The 19,649-nt window shown below is 41.9% G+C and overlaps 1 protein-coding gene across 2 annotated transcripts in view; it reads left to right on the plus strand.

Annotated features, from left to right (window-relative positions):
• The first annotated feature begins 1,387 nt into the window (after window positions 1–1,387).
• The window catches only part of LOC117462071 (SPRY domain-containing SOCS box protein 4-like), a 68,372-nt gene continuing 50,110 nt past the window's right edge, over window positions 1,388–19,649 (plus strand). Inside the window, exon 1 of one of the 2 annotated variants that reach the window (XM_034104140.1) lies at window positions 1,388–1,596. The gene's annotated coding sequence lies outside the window, so the exon portion shown is untranslated. Of the gene's footprint in view, window positions 1,597–7,957; window positions 8,023–19,649 lie in introns of those variants that run through there. The other variant, XM_071206317.1, reaches the window with a different exon arrangement.

The raw sequence follows: 19,649 nt of genomic DNA on the forward strand, positions 1-19,649 counted from the left end.
ATAGTCTCATTTTGAATGAAGAAGCTCAAAAACTATACTACTATCATATGTATATACAGTATGTACATACAAAATTAAGGTAAATGCAAAGTATAATAGTGCATCATCTCTAGAAAGTAAAGTATGAAAGGTATGGACTGTTTGTATTTACATACAATCACCACCAGGAGGAGCCAAATAGCTTCTTTGGGAATTTACCAGTATGAGTTCAAATTGTATTGAATTGTTTCTATTTCCACTCTTGAAATTGCAGTCCAAATTGTCATAAAGAACTTTTCAATACATCAAACAAGACACACACGCACACGCACACACACGCACGCTTTGCCCATGGCTTCATGGTGGTCATTTTAGGCTCAAACATTAGAGGCCAATAAAGTGATCGATTTATATGTAGTTTTCTCTAATGCATGTGTGCTGGATGCACATTGGATCAATCCATCATCAAACATTGCGGGTTGGAATCGATAACTTCATTTAGTATTGATCTGGTAGTGCATATGTTAGGGTTGATTAGCACAAACACTGCCCCTATTACAACTCGATGCTAATCAATCAACTCTCCTCTGTTCTAATTTTACACATCAGCCTACATTTCAGATATTATAGCACATCAGTTTATTGGTTGTGGTTTTGCATCTTAATTGAATACCATTTATAATCTATGTTTTGTGATAAATATTCTGCTGGAAACCACAATATGGGATGTGCACGAGAACAGATAAATAAAGCGTGGGGATTGTGATACCTTCACGTGCTGTCGGACTCTTAGAAAGTAATGACTGAAAATACATTTAAAACTAGAAAGGCGGGGGACTCTAAATCATTTTGATGAAAAAACTAAAAAAAGGTCCTACTATGAAATGAACGTACTCAGATGTCATATGCTAATGTCCAATTCAAACATTTCTTCACAGAGATTGTTTTTTGTTACTTTATAAATCCTTACCAGTGTCTAGTAGTTGGAAAGATAGCAGCACATAGATAAAGAACAACAACGTGTTAAAAACTACTAACATAAATAGAGGCAGTACCATTATAAAAATAAAAAAAGCAAATACAACTTTATGTTTAGGGAAATGGCTTGATAAATGAAGTAGAATAAATAAGATACTAAATACAATACAGCTTTGTAAGAAACCAAGGGTTTTGAAATAACGGTTATTTGATAAAACAATTAGAGCAAAACACTAGTATTAGAGCAATAGTTTTAATAGTAATAGCAGCTGCAGTAGTCCTGATATTATTTGTGTACAGCGACAACAGAAGTTTGAGTTTACGAGCAGTCCCTGAACTCAACATAGGTGCCTGAGCCAATAGCATGAGAGCAGAACTCTGTGTTATGGTGGAAGCGACCAATCAGCGCTCGTTCTGCGGAGTAAATTGACACTCAGCGTCGGGTCCCTGGTGCCTGGATGTATCGAGCTGCAGTTTGCTGCAACAAAGAAACCGTCGCTACATCGCGAAAACACAAGTAACATCGCCGGAATAACCTCGTGGACATTTTCAGAGAAGAGGAGAGACTCGGCCCTTCTTCCTTCGTGGAGAGATAATTGGAGAAAAGTGTCATTTGGAGAGGAGCTGAGTTTGTGTTCGGTGAGTGTTCCTCTGTTTACACCGGATGAGCTCACCACAGGATCTGGAGCACAAGGTTATGTGTAGTTGTAGGAAGGCGAGAACAACGATGAGTCTTCCTTCAAAAAGTATCTTAAAACCATGTTTGGACCGTTAATTGACTTTATACATGTATAACTTACACTGACATGAAAAGTGTTGCCCTTTTTACATCGATGGTTACTATTAGTTTGTCACCTCTTCTTAAATATCCAGCTAAAGCTCTTACAGGTTAACATCAGAAATACTTAGACACAGTTTACCTCAATGTGCAAGGTGTCACGTGATGTTTCTACACATTGGGGTTACCTCTCACACCAATGGCAACTCATCTGTCGTCCTACCTCACACACAGTAATGTGATGGAAAGGTTGACTGAATCTCTGTATTGCATGCATGTGGTGTAATGGATGAATTATAAGTGATCAATGAGAGATGTGCATTTATTAGAAATCCCAAGAAACCATGGATTCAAAAAGTATGCCAGTAGTTTACAATCTTTGTGGCTCTTCGTGACCTGTGACCTCTCTAATTGAAGCCAACTCTTGTAGGGACCTCTCGTCATCCATTGCTTGTCTATAAGACTAGTTTTACCCAAAGTGATGTTTCTGAGATTGTTTAATTTGAGAGTTTGACAGCCATACACAGGTACGTGGTATTTCACAATAAAAGAGAAAAGATTCTAAAGTTAGTCAAAACACATTAACCCCTTTGACATCTTAGGGATCATGGTTAGAAATCACTGGGCGAGACAAAGTGTACTATCAAAGTAACGTTTGTTTCAAAAGGATTAACCTTTAATAACCAACATTTGCTGTTTTGTATTCTAATCCTAAAGATACTGAATATTCAACAGAAGTGCCACAGGAAGTGTCTCTAGACCAGCAGTAGTTTTTTAGAGAGTTATAGGTGTCTGTATTTGGTAACAGTACCTTTCCTCGCAGGACACCCATTAGTGATTCATTCTCTCTGTGGGTCCACCTTGACATTTACTCGACTCTGATGGGTAAGGTGACAAGGACATGAAAAATGGAGTGCAGATGGTGAGGGCAGGAAGAGGAGGAGGAGCAGAGAGAGACTGTAAAAGAAGAGCTGAGGAGAGTGTAGGGAGAAGAAAGGTAGCAGAGAGAGATCAGTGTAAACAGGGGTATAGTCACATGTGTGCAGCATCTTCATTTGGTTAAATAACTAGGGATAGGCTCAAAAGTGTGTGTGTGTGTGTGTGTGTGTGTAGAGCCTGTGTGGGTGGAGTTTGCTGGTTGATTGATGACCTGTCAGGATAAGGGAGGGGGTGTCTGTGGGGGAGAGAGATGCAGGGATGGAGAGATGAAGAAGGAGGAGGGGATGGAGCGTTGTAATGGTGACAGGGAGTCATTGATCTGTCTGCTGAATCTGACCGGCCGGTCGCGGCGGGAGATCAATCTGCTCACCGGCACCTCCCCTCAGAGCCTCTTTCTTCTTCTCTTTAATCTCCCATCCATAATTTCCTACTTTCCCCCTCTTCTTCTCCTTCCTGTTTCCCCTGGTATTCCCCATTACCTTTGTCAAACCTCATGTTGCACACGTCTTCCTCGCCTGCCTCTTCACAGCACTTTGTTTCCTGTCCTGTTCTTCTGCGTCCCTGCCTTCAGCTCTTGAACTCACTGACACTTGAACTACTGGCGCTTCTACTTCGGTGGAACTTTTCAGTGAAATGTTGATAATTTTCAGCACAGTTCAGCTTCTTCCAGTACTTAATCCTAATCCTCAACTACTTTCAGAGATGATAGCAACAAAGCTGTTTTACACATTTCAATTACTCTTAGCAAACAACTGATTTCACCTCAAGTAACACTATGTGGGTTTAGAATTAGTTTTATGTTTCACACCTGCAGTTTTCAGTGTAAGAAAATACATTTGCATTTTCCTCCTGCTGTTTCCAGTGTTGTACATTCTTAGCATTTTTTCTCTCCTCCTGCTCAGCTCTCTCCCTCCTAATCTGTTTTCTCTCTGTCTTTCTTTCCTGCTTTTCCCCTCCTTCAAAAAATCTCCCCTTCTCCCCCTTATCCCTCCAGAAGGACTAATAAGCAGCATTATGAGTCAGTGTGAGGAAAGAGGCATATGGGACTAAGCTTGTAGGCCAGATAAGGGTTTTTAACTCGGCTGTGCCTTATCACACCCTGTCACTGCTACTTAAACTGAACAGATACTGACTGGCATTATCTGTAGAGCGGTACAAATCTTTAAACTGAGATAGTGGAACGTCTGCCTGAAGCTTGTTGGAGTAATCCCTGTACAGGAGGGTGCCAGCGATGTCAGATGACTTATTTAAATGCAGAGATGAGCGACTTTTATTGGATAGTTCTCAAAGGCAATAACCGCCAAGGAGTTAACTCTTTTATTGAGCATAAAATAATTTACCTCTTGGTCACATAGTTAACATTTAAATTACATTTCTTCTTTTCTTGCCAGTTGCTGGACGAATTGCTAATCTGCTCGGTGCCCATCGTGTCACGGTGCTCATCATTCAGTGACGCACGAGGCGAAGTGGTGACAAGATAGCCAACATTGTCAGGAGAAGCTGTTTTCCATCAGAGGTCGTTATTTTAAATGACTTTATTTCCCTGCCTCCCCGCTGTGTTTTTAATGTGCCATTGCAGAGTACCACTGGAAGGCTCGGAGATCTGAACCTGCGAAGCCTCAAATGAGTCTCAATGAAGGCGCAGAATAGACCAGAGTGTTGTGTTTCTGACGGTGAGAGAGTCACTTTGGAAAGCATGAGCAAAGTGTTGAATTTGAGTTTTGAAAAGATCTATGTGTTGAACTACGGTGACAACTAGCAAGCATTTTCATTAGTGATTCCTTATCAGTCATTTGTATGTAAAATGGAAAAGACATTATTTTTCACTGCAATCACAGTATTTCCCAGAGCAGAAAGGGACACCTTAAAATATTTTATTAACTACTGGACACATTTCCATAAAATATAACTCCAACCATCCATCCAAGCCCCTCTGAGGATACATTGTAGTAACTATGATTCCTTAACTTTGTATGTAACTCTGGTTTTTGTTTTCTGTAATTCAGTAATAATATATCTCTATAGAATAGAATATAAATATAAAAGTTAGTTTAAACTAAAGTTAATATTAATTAATGACAAATGTATCTTTCTAGAAACGTTATGTCCCATAAATGTTGGATTGAATGCTTCCCTGCTGATACATTTAACTGTTCAGCCGACCCTGATTAAAGTACGCTCAAGGTTATGCAAGCATCTCATAGTAATTAGGAATTTGGAAATATGCCAAATTGGTACCAAATGACATGTCTCAGCTGTACAAGTATTGCTAATTAGCAAATGTTAGCAATTAGCATGCAAATATGCTAAACTAAGGTAATGAACATGATTGACATTATACATTCTATACACCAGCTGTTAAAATTGCCATTGTGAGCATGTTAGCATGCTAAGGTTAGCATTGACTCAAGTAAGAGCTGGCTGAGCCACTAGCGTGGCTTAAGGCTGATTAATGATCTGACAATCAACATATTCAGCTATGTATGCAATGGATAATTGGATAGCTTTCTGTCAGTCTGTGTGGTTCACCATTTCATTTATATATTTCTGCCCAAGGACAAACATGTAAATGTATTCATCTTAGACTGACAGATGGGAGTGGGAATGACTTTTTATGCAGCAGCCTTTTGTTAAGTCAGTGATAGACTGCTGAGCCCACAGAAAAATCACAGACACACTCTTGAACACAGACACACACACGCTCACATATATATAAATACACACATGTCACTCAGGGAAAACAGCCCTCTCATGCACCGCTGCGCTCTAAAGTCAATGACATCAGCTGATGCAGAGGGGAAACAAACTGGAAGATGATGTGTTCCTCCTACCCTTGACAGGCACTTAGTGTCTAAATGCACTGTGCAACTTGTGTGTTTGTGTGTTGTCCCTGCTTACTCTCAAAGGTCATTACAATGACAGCATAACTCAAGTAATGGTGCACTTTACAGTAAGATGGCTGGATTCCCTCCTGGAGCCTGACAGTCCACTGAGTGGCAGAGATGTTGTCTATTCCTGAACATCTCTTGTGTGCAACTTTACTGTTGAATAGCTTCTCCTTGTTGTAGCTTGCTCATCAGTTTATCAGGGCGAGTTTGATGCTGCTTGTCATCTTGTCGTCATCCTGTGATACGCTTGAGTTTGTCAAGGGAAGATGCAGCAGCGAGTCGTTAATCAAAGTCCGCCTGACGCTGAATATGGCCTGACACGCCAGCAGTGGAGCCCTCGGAGAGGCAACATGAAATCATTAGTGTTGTGACAAACTGATTAGTTACAGCTAATGTCCACTTTTGTAAAACTGGTCGTATCAGTTCATTTTCCTTCATCTTGTCGCGTATCGTTGGGTTTTACTGTGGCTCCCTCTCGTCGTGTCTTGGCATCTTGTCGGATCTCATTGGAAATTTGATCTATCTTTTAGAATTGTTAAGAGTGGAAGTAGCGAGGTGCTCATTTACATATAAATGACAGGAGTGTCTGAGTTGCTGTGCTCTTGCTCATTTGTTATCTTGTGTTGATTTATTGTGTTGATTTATTGTGTGCGTGTGTGTGTCAGTGAAACGTCATTATGTGTCAATGTGGACAATCGGCTCTGAATCCGCTGCCTCACCCTGCTCCTGGCTGCCTTTCACTTCCAGCAGATTATCTGATAGCTTTTCCACTTGGATCAAATCGATTGACTCATCCTGGAATTCAAAGCTGGCGTCTGTGTGTGTGTGTGGAAATATAATGCCATGGAGGGAAAACTAACAGGAGGTTTAAGTGCTGGTGTATACCTAGAACAACAATGTCTTCTTGGATGATTTAAGATTTCTTTTGTTTTACGAAAAGCAAAGAATATCCTGTCAGAGACTCTCTCTCTCACTCTCCCTCTCTCTCTCTCTCCCTCTCTCTCTCTCTCTCTCTCTCTCTCTCTCACACATATGTATTGACACAGCAGCAGTGATCATCACATTATCAAATAGTATCTGAAACACCTTCTATGATTGGGTGTGTACCTTTTTATTCCAACAATATCTCCCACTCTAAAGCCGTGTGTATGGCAGGGTTTCTGAATAGACTTGTCTAAACTTCACCCAACAGGAGTTCGTGGCATACTGGATGATGATGATGAGTAGGTGTAGGTGTCGCTAAATCTTCAGGGGGAAAGCTTTTACTGAACCTGCACTAGCAAGATTAGATCAGTCACTTGCAGGACATCTGTGGCTTTTCGCTCTACCTGGCAGATACTTCTCGCTACATGGGAGATAAACTGAGGGAGACTGTTTCTAGTAGTCATCACAAAAACAACTACCACCATAACTGATTATCGATTTTGATTCCTGATCGATTTCTGTGTGAGGCTGTTGACTAAAATGGCTGTTGTGAGACTAAAGCTCCATATATCCATGCATCTATTACCAGTGCATCATTTCCCTTCATGGCTGAGAGTAATTAGCGTATCAGCTGCTGGGCTTTAATATTCCCATTTAAATGGAGCTCTCCGTCAAGTAAGTAAAAACAAAGGGATATGATCTGCTTACACTATGGGACAGCCGGTGTTTTAGAAAAGTGTGAGGGCCTTTCCTCCCCTGCCTCCCACTCTCTCCCTTTTACTGTCTTTGTCTCTCTCCGTGTATTTTCTGGCCATAATTACAGAGCTCATGAAAGCGTTTAGAATCTCATGAATATTTAGGTCTTGGAGGGGAAGTGTCAGTGGAGACCCATGTGTGGTTGGTCTGCCCTAATTATGGAGATAGGCACGCACGCACGCACGCACGCACACACTTAAAGCGAGGGACGGCCAGAAAATGATCAAAAGCGACCAATTTGGGAAAAGGGAATATTGGCTTAAACAAAGATGTCAGCATTCTGATTTTTTTTTTTTTAGCATGCAGCGCACACACACGCGCGCACGCACACACACAGAGATAATGATAGCACAGCTGGTTGTGGATAGCAGCTGGTTCTTCTGCTCACTATTGTTTAATATCGGGCTAATGATGGAGAGAACCTGTGAAATCAGTCAAGGGGTCTCTCTCTCTGTCTCTGTCTCTCTCTCTCTCTCTGTGTGTTTTAGGCCTTTTCTCATGGCAAGGATGAAGAGAAGTGTGACTCATTGACTCTGTGATGGGCGCCATTGAGTCAAGGGGTGACAGGAGGAGGGAGTCATGCCTTTTGGTTTGAGAACGCTGGAGAGGAAGGAAGGGGTGCATGAACAACAGAACCATGCAGACACTAGAAAACCTCATCCGAGCTAAAAGAGGGTTGGGAGCAGAACGGGTGAGAAAAGAGGAAGATGGCAAGGAATAAAAGGTGGATGAGACAGATCCGGTGAAAAGGAGGGTGGAAAGAGGAAGTCAAGAAAAAAGGTGAGAAGCGGGCGAGAGAGGAAATGCATTTTGAAGGAGGCTTGTAGTGTAACGAGTCAGTCTGGGAGGCTGGAGGATGGAGCGGATGTGGGGAGAGACCTAGATGAGGATAAGAGAAGAGGGAGTACAGCGAGTGTGTCACTGCAGATGGTGATGTAAAGGTGAGAAGCGAGGGTGGGGAATTCGAACACGACATGTTTAGTCCCAGAATAGAGAAGAGCATGGTAGTATGTATGATTCACTCCAGGAAGGTGTGTTTTATAAATTCATAGTGCTCACATGCTGTCGCTGAACTGAGATCAAGAGTTAGAAATGGTCGCTCAGGCTACCATACGCATATATCACCGTAGGATCAGAGCACATTTAGGAGCTAGAAAAAGCCCCGGATACAGGATCATAGAAGAAAGGACAAATTAAGGAACATATTTGTCTTTGTGAAGGCCATAGCACATGGTTTTATCCTTTTTTTAAACTGCTCAAACTATTCACTGACCCCTTATATGGAAACATCTGAACTTGTTTTGTTAAAACACTTATTTAAACAGACTCGCCGCCTGTAATTTGTCACCTAGAGTATCTGTATATTTAAAGTTGGCTGTCTGAAACTTGTAAACACAACTTGCAAAGTCACACCCTCCCCCCCCCCAAGCGGAACAAAGTCAGAAATGTGTCTCGTTTGTTATTGGGTGTACACTTGAGACCTATAAAACTACTATCAGTATCCATGTAGTGTTTCTTATTAGTGCTACGGTCTTATTTCAGTTGTTTCTGATTAGGGCAACACTTTAGCGGCTTTAAGAAAAAGCGCTAGACCCAGCTTCTTTTTTTAGCACTCTAATTTATTGTGTGAACGCTTTGAGCACTTCGAGTTGAACATCTCCAGTGTTTGGCCAGCGCTTTTCTGCCAGGAAAAAACTTGCGAGTCATAAACATGATAGTAAATGATATCCCAGCAGAAACCTACGAAAAAACGTGACCTTAAACATTTGGGGTCAAAGCCTAACCTCAAACATCTCGTCAGAGTTTCACATATCTAGGGTTATCATCCTACAAGACCCCATCCACTCGACAAGTGCAAGGATTTAGCAAAGACAATATCGAATTGCATCATAGGAAATAATTGCCTGAGTGTTTTGGGAGCTTGACCCTTATTTAAAGTCAGGATATCTGCTGCTCCTGTTATGACCAGCCTTGTTAAAAATCTGGCCCTACTTTATGGAACTGCAGTATTATTTCACTGGAAAACCCCCTTTAACCCGAGGAGGATAAAAGAGTGGACAACATTCAGAAAGTAGATCCACTGTTGAAGCCCTGATGTAGCTCATGACTATAACATTCTCGCTTGAACACTGAGAACTCGGTCATTAAAGACAACTTATTTCTATAACGGACCCAAGTCTTTGCTAAATGTCTTGTCACTGTTAATTATCGGCAACACAGACCGGGGTGTTCTGCCGTCCAGCCGTTGGAGCGCTGCGGTTCCAACAGGAGATCAGCCTCGTCTGGCCGCAACCATGTGTGAGCTTTCATCAGGCCACTTCACAGCCGTCTGAGCGGAAACCAGACCACCACCACCACGTGCTGTAAAGGCCCACTCCTGCCGCACAGACGCTGACACACACACACACACACACACACACACACACACACACACACACACACACACACACACACACACACACACACACACACACACACACACACACACACACACACACACACACACACACACACACACACACACACACACACACACACACACACACACACACACACACACACACACACACACAGAGTATTGTATTAGATGAATGAGTATGAATGAGAGAGGTTCCTGGTTGAATTGAGGCGAATATTTGTAATGTTCAGAGGTTGTTGTGTTTAATATTCATGAGAATATTTGTCATTGTTCAAATGATAATAAACATTTGCATAAAGCATATTTGTCCACTCATATGTTGATAAGAGTATTAAAAACTTGAAGAATATTCCCCTAAGGCAGTGGTGTAGTGGGCGTTGGACGCGGGGGTACGCCGTACCCCCACTTATTTGGAGCATGATCTTTTTTGCGGCAGCTCTTTCCCTCAAGAACGCTAACGAAAAAGCTCTATAATGGCTGACACACACACACACACACACACACACACACACACACACACACACACACACACACACACACACACACACACACACACACACACACACACACACACACACTATGGACACAGGCAGATGCTCAAAGACACACAAACACGTGTCAGCACCACTTATAACAGACCACAGTTTGATGAGGTGTGTCACCAGTCTGAGCAGAGTGGGGCCCACTCTCTGTCTGTGTGTGTCTGCGTGCGTGTGTGTGTGAGCGAGAGAGAAAGAGAGTTTGTTAGCAGTTAGTAATCACATAATAGTATTACAATCGCTGTTCACCAACCAACTCTAAACAGTCACTGCACTTATATAATGTCATAAGCAGCAGCTGTTTGTTTATGAATATGTATGGGCATGTATATGTTCAGCTGCCTTTTTATATTTATTTATTCATGCTTTATTTATTAACCGAGCATTTAAATGAATAAACTATTCCAGTGTAGCCTGCAGGCGGTCCGAGCGCTTCAAAGTGTCCTTAGCGCTGTGTATTACTTTCACATGTTGTTATGTTTTTCCAAACCAAATGGGAGTGCTTTGCCACATTTTGGTAGATATCTTTGGAACTAGAGAGAGAAGAGTTATCATTATAATGAAAATGTCAAATATCACTCTCCCTCAGTCATTTTAGGTTGTCAGCGCAGCGAAAGGAAATAGAAACCAGCTTGTTCCACGGGCAATAGACAAACAAGCCCGGCAGGTGGCTTTGATTGGCACAGTGTGTTCAGGAGTCAGAACTTCTTGTGATTGATGTGGACAGTGTGTGATTTCTTTATTTGTTTCACCAGTAGGGAACCTGCAAACAACTTGACTTTGACAAACAACTTGAGACCAGAAATTCTGTTTGTCATGATTTTCTTGAGTTCCCTGAAAGCACATAAACCTACAGAGACTGTTTTTGTTTTATACAACACAAAGCTTTTTTTTCTTTAACACTAACCAAAGAACCATTTAAAAATCATGCTTAACTTAGATTCTGTGTGTGTGCTTGTGTTTATGCACAATGTATGGCCACTGACTTAAACCTGGTCTTTTTGGCACCCAGAAGACATCATTAATATATAGGTAACAGTACCCACAAATAGCTTTCTCATTCAATAGCACACACATCATTATTTTGTGATTTCTTCAGTGTACTTGGTTCCTTTTTCATGGTAGTAGTCATTTGTTTTACCAAGCAGCACTCGTTTACCTCCTCATCCTTCGTGAACAAGCTAGAGAAGAGGACTTACTCTCCATGCCACCTCAGTGTTTTGTTTGGAGAATACACATGCAATTTCCTTGTCTGCTTTTTGTTGCAGTAAAAGCATACCAGAATATGTTCTAAAGGCTCTTCTTCCTCCTGTATTATTAGCTGTGACTTGGTCTTTGTTTTGGATCCCAACACCAACATTATCTCCAGCATCTTCACATTTTTGAGAAATACCTTGAGTGTGAAATTTGAACCCAGTTATGTTTTTCAACAGCTTTTGAGCACACATCCAACTCGATTTAAAAACGAGTGTACTGGAGCTCTTATAGAACACTTAGAGCAGAAGCACTGTGTCATCTCAGTCAGCACTTTACTACCGCATACTAAAACACACCGGAGAGAGAAAGTGAGAGGAGACACTTGTGTAGGATTACAGGAGACGTTGAGGAGAATCCAATGTGTGTAAAGTTGAAACCATAGACTGTATACATAAAGGTGTAAACGAGTAGTAGACTGAGAACAAATGTTGTATTTGAGAGAGGAAGAGAGATGGGTGATAAGCTAGTGCTAGAGATGTAAAGGACACGAGGTTCACATCCCCCACTTATGTTTTATTCATCCATTCAGGTTTGTTTTTCATTAAGCCAAGATCTGGGTCAGATACTGGAGGGTGTGTGGAAGTGGAAGAAGAAGAAATCAAAAGGAGGACTGATGTTTCTGTACAATGGAGACTGAAGACTGCCAGTTTAGAGGGATGAGTGGGCAGAGGCAGGATATGAAACGGGTACAGTGACATGAAGACAGACAGACAGACAGGCAGGCGTATGTGAGCCAGATGTTTGTCGACTTCCTCTCCACGGTCCCTTGGTCGGAAACCAACAGGTGCTTGCATTTAAATGGCAGATGGCGACTGTTTATGGCAAGAAAGAAGGAAAAAGCATCAGCTTTCTTCAGGGCTCATGCCTCGAAGCTGGCTTATCTGCGTCTGTAACAGATCTCATCGCCTTGAATTAGTCAAAGAAACAGGAGGTGGCTGTGAAACTGGAGAATCTGAACACCCAGGAGCATGTGTCTGCGTGTAGGAAGGAGAGACAGACAGATGGAGACAGAAAGAGTGAGGATTCGACATAAAGCAATTAGTGGATTAATCTAATAGTCGATTGTTACTTTGACTATTAAACAATTTGGATAATCGTTTTGAGCCCATTTTCACTCAGAAATACCAAGAATCAGTTTGTTCTAGCTTCACATTGATTAATCACATAGGACTTTTGCCTTTTTTATGGCTAGAGGATACATTTGACAGTACTAGTATTGTTTAAATCAGGAGTTACCACGTTTTCGTCAACAGTGCTGATTTCCTTGCACGCTGAATTCATGAACTGCCACGATCTGACTTGCTTGAGGTGTGGAAATCGTCTATATCAATATCCTGCTCCACCTTTATGGAATTTTCTATTAAGAAAAGCTTTCTGGCGTCACATAATTGAAAATTCCCGGTGTAATGTTTATATTTTATACAGGAGAGTGGCCCTAGGGAAATATTTGGCCCATTTAAGGGGGGAGGGGGGTGAGTGAAGAGACATGGAGATGGAGCGAACAGCAAAGCAGAGGAGATATGGAAACGATGGAGCAGATGATAAGAAGCTCATTATTCATCTGGCTCTGTATATCCTCCACGCCTCTCGTCACGTGTACAGCGGAGACATCATCTGTGTAGGCCTCATCCTACAGGAACGTGTCGCCTGCTCACCCGTCTGTCTCTACGTGTGTGTGTGCACCTCCTCTGTACTTCTGTAGTTGTCATGGCAACATTTGATCATCTGACATACAAGGGTATTTTCCGTGAGGTTGATGTATAATGAGCCGAGGTCTTTTGTTTTCAGGGGAAGATATTCATCAGTTTGACCTTTAACCCTCTGCAGAGCAAATAGCTGCAGTCTGAATGTGAAAGCTCTTTCTGGTGCAGCATTCAGTTTTACACACTCTTCTCTCTTTACCTCGGAGCAAGGTCTGCTGTTTCCTGACTCCCATTCATCACTGGTGGTGGTCACTTTTTTGTGGGAGAATAGAGAGAACAGTGAGTTTCATGAACCTAATACTCGGTTAGTGGTCCTTACTTTCCATGTAGTCCGATTTAGCTGTGTAAAGAACAATTTCATTTCCACGCATGCAGGGTCCCCCAAGTGTGTGATGTGTGATGCGTGACCCTGTCTGGAAGGTCAGATGAAGGAACTGGGGATCATTTGGAGTAGGGGATCTCGAAACATGCGGATAACTGCGCACATTTTATACCAAACGTACAAAGAGAGATAGAGAAGTTTGAACCATCCATAAAGCTGGACAATGTCAGTGTTAATCGAGTGTGAATGTCATAAAATGTAGTCTCAGAAAGTCTCAGAAAGTCACAGAAAGGAACTGACAAAGAGCTCCCTGATCCGACAACAGAGAGTTGTGAAGGTTGGAGAGGGTTTCTGAAGCTATTGGAACATCCAACAAGCCGTCCTTATAGACTACATCAGGACCCCTCATCCCTCCTCTTGATTACTGATGAAAAATGATCGGCTTCTTTGATAAAAAGCATACAGATCAAAACTCAAATACCAGCTCTATTTCAGACCACTGATTTGAGTAGGTAGGAGCAGGGCGGACACACACAGGGACATGAGTCATGAGTGAGGGAGGGTGTTGGAGAGGTCTGGACGGAGACTGAGAGACAGTGAGTGGCACCTGCAGAGAGCTGCTAATCCCAGAGTAAAGTAGATTACTGCAGCGGCCTCAGGCTTCCTCACAGTGCGTCTGGAGGAGACAGAGCTGCTCTGAGCCGCGGCGTCGCTGCGGGCTAAGAAACTGCTGCTGTGTTGACCAGAATGTTGCTCGATATCACTCACTCTCAAGTCTCGACTCTTCTTTAAGCCGTCCGTCATCTCCTACGTGTCACTTCACCTGCTGTCAAACAAGGTGTGTGTGTGTGTGTGTGTGTGTGTGTGTGTGTGTGTGTGTGTGTGTGTGTGTGTGTGTGTGTGTGTGTGTGTGTGTGTGTGTGTGTGTGTGTGTGTGTGTGTGTGTGTGTGTGTGTGTGTGTGTGTGTGTGTGTGTGTGTGTGTGTGTGTGTGTGTGTGTGTGTGTGTGTGTGTGTGTGTGTGTGTGTGTGTGTGTGTGTGTGTGTGTGTGTGTGTGTGTGTGTGTGTGTGTGTGTGTGTGTGTGTGTGTGTGTGTGTGTGTGTGTGTGTGTGTGTGTGTGTGTGTGTGGCGAAGCCATGACTCATATTTCGAAACAATGGCCCATTCAGAACAAACATGTATACACAGATGTCACAATTACCATTTAAACATGCAATTGTTATATCCAAGTGTGGTCTTGAAACACCAACCGTATGTAATGTATGATGTGCAGATACAACGACTAGGAGATGAGTCTCCACTCGCCTGGGGTGAAGGGGCAATGGTTTGGTTTTGGTTGGTATCTCATTTACTGTAGCACCTTTAGATTTCCAGGCACTAAAATTAGAATAATATAGATAAAGCTAAGACCTGTTCACACAATGGATGTATAATAAGAGCTGGATACAGTGTCGGAGGCGGGGCCTCGTTCATTGCTATGAGAGCTGCTCATTGAAGCATGAAGACAAAATGGCCTCACATTTTCAAGAGCAAAACATCACAAACTAGAGAATGCAATTCCTGAAGAAATTGCACTGAAATTATGAGAAAACCGTGTTTCATGGCGAGCATTGTGTTGCCATGGCAACAACATTTGAAGAAATCTCAAAACTGTCCCGTAGATGTCTTCACGGCTGGACTGTTGGCACACGTGAAGTTTGAGTACTTTTTGAACATTTTCATAGGAGTTTATAGCGACATCGTCTTATGGCGAGGGATGCGTTTTCATGGAAACGGCATATGATGAAACCCCATAATTGACGTAGAGCTGTTGAGGGCTGGACCGTTAACCATTATCTGAAGTGTGGTGCTGTTTTGACATGTTGGATTGTGTATTGTCCGAGTCAGGGTCCTTTTTTATTTTACTGTAACTTTGGAAGTTGTGTTACCAATGCTTACTGTTTATTTGATACCCATTTGGTAATACAATTAATAAAAACAACAAGGTTTGGGTTCGTTCTTCAGATGACTGTGACGTTAACGTGTAAGCTCAATAATGAACTCCAGCTCAACCAACCATATTGTAATATCTAAGTAATCATCTTGAAATATGACATTAATAATTGTAATATACACACATCTTATTGTGAGGTTGATTTCACATACACTACTTCGACGTTAGCTAAATAGCATGGATAATTTACAAAGGCTTTAAAAACACAGCAGGACCCCAAGACAATTATAAAACTTGTCATTATTTCAGTACAGTTCAATTGGTTTTATTTTCATAAACATTTATCAACCGTTAGTGCCAAAGCAGTAGGCTATACTATATTAATTACAGCTGTAGACGACAACCACTACTTGTTTAGCTAGCATAAACTCAACAAAGCTAGCGTTAGCTGGCTAACTGACGTTATTTTGCTGCTAAACTGCACGATATAAAACGGTGGTCTTCAAAGCGGATTTAATCCTCAATCACAATAATAATATTCAAAGTAATGGGCTAAACTTACCGTTGATTGACGCGCCATGTCAGCGGTTGCGACACGAACCGTTAGCGCGAACCGTTAGCCCCGCAGTCATCCGGTTCGACCTGACTGTGGCTGTGACTGTGTGACTGACCCAAGCCTCGTTGTTCTGATAGCTCCGCCCCTTCGCTCCAACCCCCCTCCCTCCCCCCACATCTACGGGTGAAAATTACTTTTGCGACACATTTATCGCAAGAAGTCTAGCAAAAGTCAAGACCGCAGATTCGTCGATTTATACTGCCACAGAGCAGATTCGTCAAGTTGTAATGACTGATTTGAGAGGTTGTAATAACCAAGTTGCAGTTGTAATGGAAAATATATTTAAAAAATATGTATTTTTCTGCAAGTGAACATTTCATCACTAAGTTCATTTTTTTTCTACAAGCTACAAAACTTAGTTTTTTCTTCTGTGACTTCAAATTTGGTTCACAGTTACGTGGATATTTTTTACAAGTGTAAATTTGGTTCACAGTTACGTGGATATTTTATACAAGTGTAAATGTAAGCACACAAGCTCAGATTTTTTTTCTGCAAGTGCTCACATCAGGTTTTACACGCTCTCGCATTTTGCACCAGATCTACCTTCATACCTATGGCAGCAATGTTCATATTGTTGCAGCCTGAGCATAACCTCAATTTACACTCTAGGGACTTCAGACCTTGCAAGTTGGCCAGTAAAAATAGATTTACCAATATTACTTTACCACCCCTGATACAGACTTCCTTACATTTTTTACTTTATGTGAACCATTTATTTTGCTGAACAGCCAAAACGTTCCCCTTAGCTTTGATCCAGTGAGTCTTAACACTGCAACCCAATGTCAGTGTCGGCGCTGGTGTGTCAGTGTAATCTAATCCGCGCTTTTAGAGTGACGATCTTAAATCTGTTGAAATTCTCTGCACACGTTGTCCAGGCTCTTTTTAATTGAAGGATTTGGCCTTTATAAGACATTTAATTGACAAATGAAACGGCAATGTAATGTAATGAGAGTCAGCAATCAGAGGTTACATTTGTGGGCTTTTGTCGCTCTCTGTGGGTGGGAGACAGCCACTCTGTGTGCGTGTGTGTGTGTGTTAGTGATTTAAGGTCTCTGTGGGACACCAAGAGGAGGACTTCGCATGTGGCAGCGAGGGGTCAGCAGCGACAGACGCACACCAGCAGATGTTGGAGGGAGGAGGTGGGGACAAAAAGGGAGGGCACAGAGAGAGGGAGGAGAGAGGGCTGGCGGTGGAAAAAGGTGGGAGAAGAGTAGTGGAGAGGCAGGTGCTGGATTGATGGATGGATGAGTGGAGATGTGAAGCACAGGGAGAGGGAGGATAGGGTAGATAAAGGGCTGCACTGAAGAGGAAGAGTGAGGAAGAAGCCATCAGCCAGCTGTAAAAGAGAAAAGGAGGGACACAAAAAGGCAGACATTAACAAATAATTTACTGTACAAATCAAAATCATTACATGAAGTTCACAATTTTAACGTAAATTGTTTTTTTTGCGACTGACTGTGAACACCATGAGCATTCAGCATCTCAGAGTCTGTGAAAATGTGTCTTTATTGCTTGGATAGAGATAGATAGATAGAAATTCAGATTAAAACCATTCGAAAGGCTTCAATTTCTTACAGTTTCAGAGTTGCTGCACTATTTTTGATACTTTGACTTGCGACCTTCTTCCAGCTTTTTTTCAACAGCAAACGATAATAAATATGTGCAGATAATGAAGTAAGTAATGAAACTTGGCCTTTAATCAAAAGAGAGCGTTGTCAACTGTGCAGAGAGCTAGTGACAGTCATGATACCCAGTGACTGTGTAATTGAAGAGCTTGAAAGAGAAGGAAAGCTGCATGTGTGCTGTACAAAGTGAGACTGTGACTCACTTTAAGAGCTTTCCTATAATGAAACAAGACATGGGAAGGTTTTTTTTTAATGGGGAGAGGATGAGAGGGGAAATGAAAGCAGCAGATCGCTGTCTGTCCCTCCTGCTGCCTCCATTTACCTTCATTGATTGTGCAGCCAGGCTGAGTTAATGCCTACCTGCTGTACTCAGATGGCAGCATCTGTATCGATGCGTGTGTGTAATAGGGAAAGGAGTGCCTGTGTGTTTCAGTCCGCTTTTCTTTTGTGTTCACGCAATATGACAGCCGAATGTTGTTGTTCTTGTCTTCTAAACCCTCTTCAGATATAAAGACATTGTTCCTTTTAAAGGAACCGTTCACCCCAAAAAGTCATATGTTCCTCTTACCTGTAGTGTGATTTATCAATTGGCAGTGCTGAAGATATTTGCTGGAGAGATGTCGGCCTTCTCCTGAATATATATGGCATATATATGCAGATTTAACATTACCCCGTTATGAGAAATAGGTTGTGATTTCTGGTTGCTGTGGATTTTTTCAGATTTTTGCCGCTTTGACCAGCACAAGCAGAGTGCCACCTATGTATTATATTTTGAGAGAAAGCAGACAACTCCACGCATAACACCCAACTACAAAAGCAATGTTTATCAATACATAACTCTAGAGAATCGGAAATCCTTTATCCGTCCCGCAGCAGGAACATTTACAGCAGCAGAGATACAGTGCAGATTGAAGGCAAAAGGAAAAAGAGTAATAATCATAATACGTTTATTTATTATAGCACCTTTCAAAGTAATAGAATTTCACAAATTAATACAATAACCACATGAATACAATAACCACATGAGGCAGACATTTTTAAGGTCAACATAAAAATATAACACAGACCACGTGGAGTCCTGAAAGGAACAAACATAATAAGAGAACACACCACACACATTTCAAATAGAAATAAAAGCCAATGTAGACTTAATTATTAAATAAGAAGGCAACGTTAATAATACAAATATAAATAAATAAACAGAAAAAGTACTTCATAGAGGAAAAAATAAGTAGCAGTATTTCTTTTTTTAATGTAAGAGAAGTTAAGAGGAAAAACATATTTTTATTTGACAGACTATTTCTTGGTTTTGTGACGTAAAGTCTCCAGAATTCACTTAATTTGGCCAAAAAACATTGTCCAGCACATGATAAACAAGTAAAAACCCAAAAGGTTTTCATCCATTATCTGCTTTATTCAAGTCAATTTGCATATTTCCCTAAATATCTAATTATCACCAATAATTCAGGTACTCACAAATACAGGACAAATAATAATGATGGATCAGGTTTACATTAAATGAAACACCAGCTGATCGCCTGATTATAAAATCCGCCCATGTGTCCTTCATCATCCCTCTTCCTCTATTACTTCGTCCAGACTGCTCTCTCTCTCTCTCTCTCTCTCTCTCTCTCTCTCTCTCTCTCTCTCTCTCTCTCTCTCTCTCTCTCTCTCTCTCTCTCCCCTCCCTTCCTATAACTGCCTTCACCCTTGCAGCAGGCTTCAGACCCCTGCTCCTCCCACTTCCTTTCATCTGTACCCCTCTTCTCCTTTTCCATCCGTCCCTCCATCCACCCTCCCCACCTTCTCCGTCGACCCCTCTCCCCTGGGTCTTGTGGGCAGTCGGATGGCTTTGTGTTTGAAATGTGTGTTGGCAGGAGGCAGCATGCGCACACACATACAAATTACACACACACCCACAAATGCACATGCACATACACTACCAGTTTCTGTTGTCAATAAGCTGCTCAGCTGCGAGCTCCCTAGCCCTAA

The sequence above is a fragment of the Pseudochaenichthys georgianus genome, chromosome 17, assembly GCF_902827115.2.
Source record: "Pseudochaenichthys georgianus chromosome 17, fPseGeo1.2, whole genome shotgun sequence".
NCBI classification, from domain to species: Eukaryota; Metazoa; Chordata; class Actinopteri; order Perciformes; family Channichthyidae; genus Pseudochaenichthys; species Pseudochaenichthys georgianus.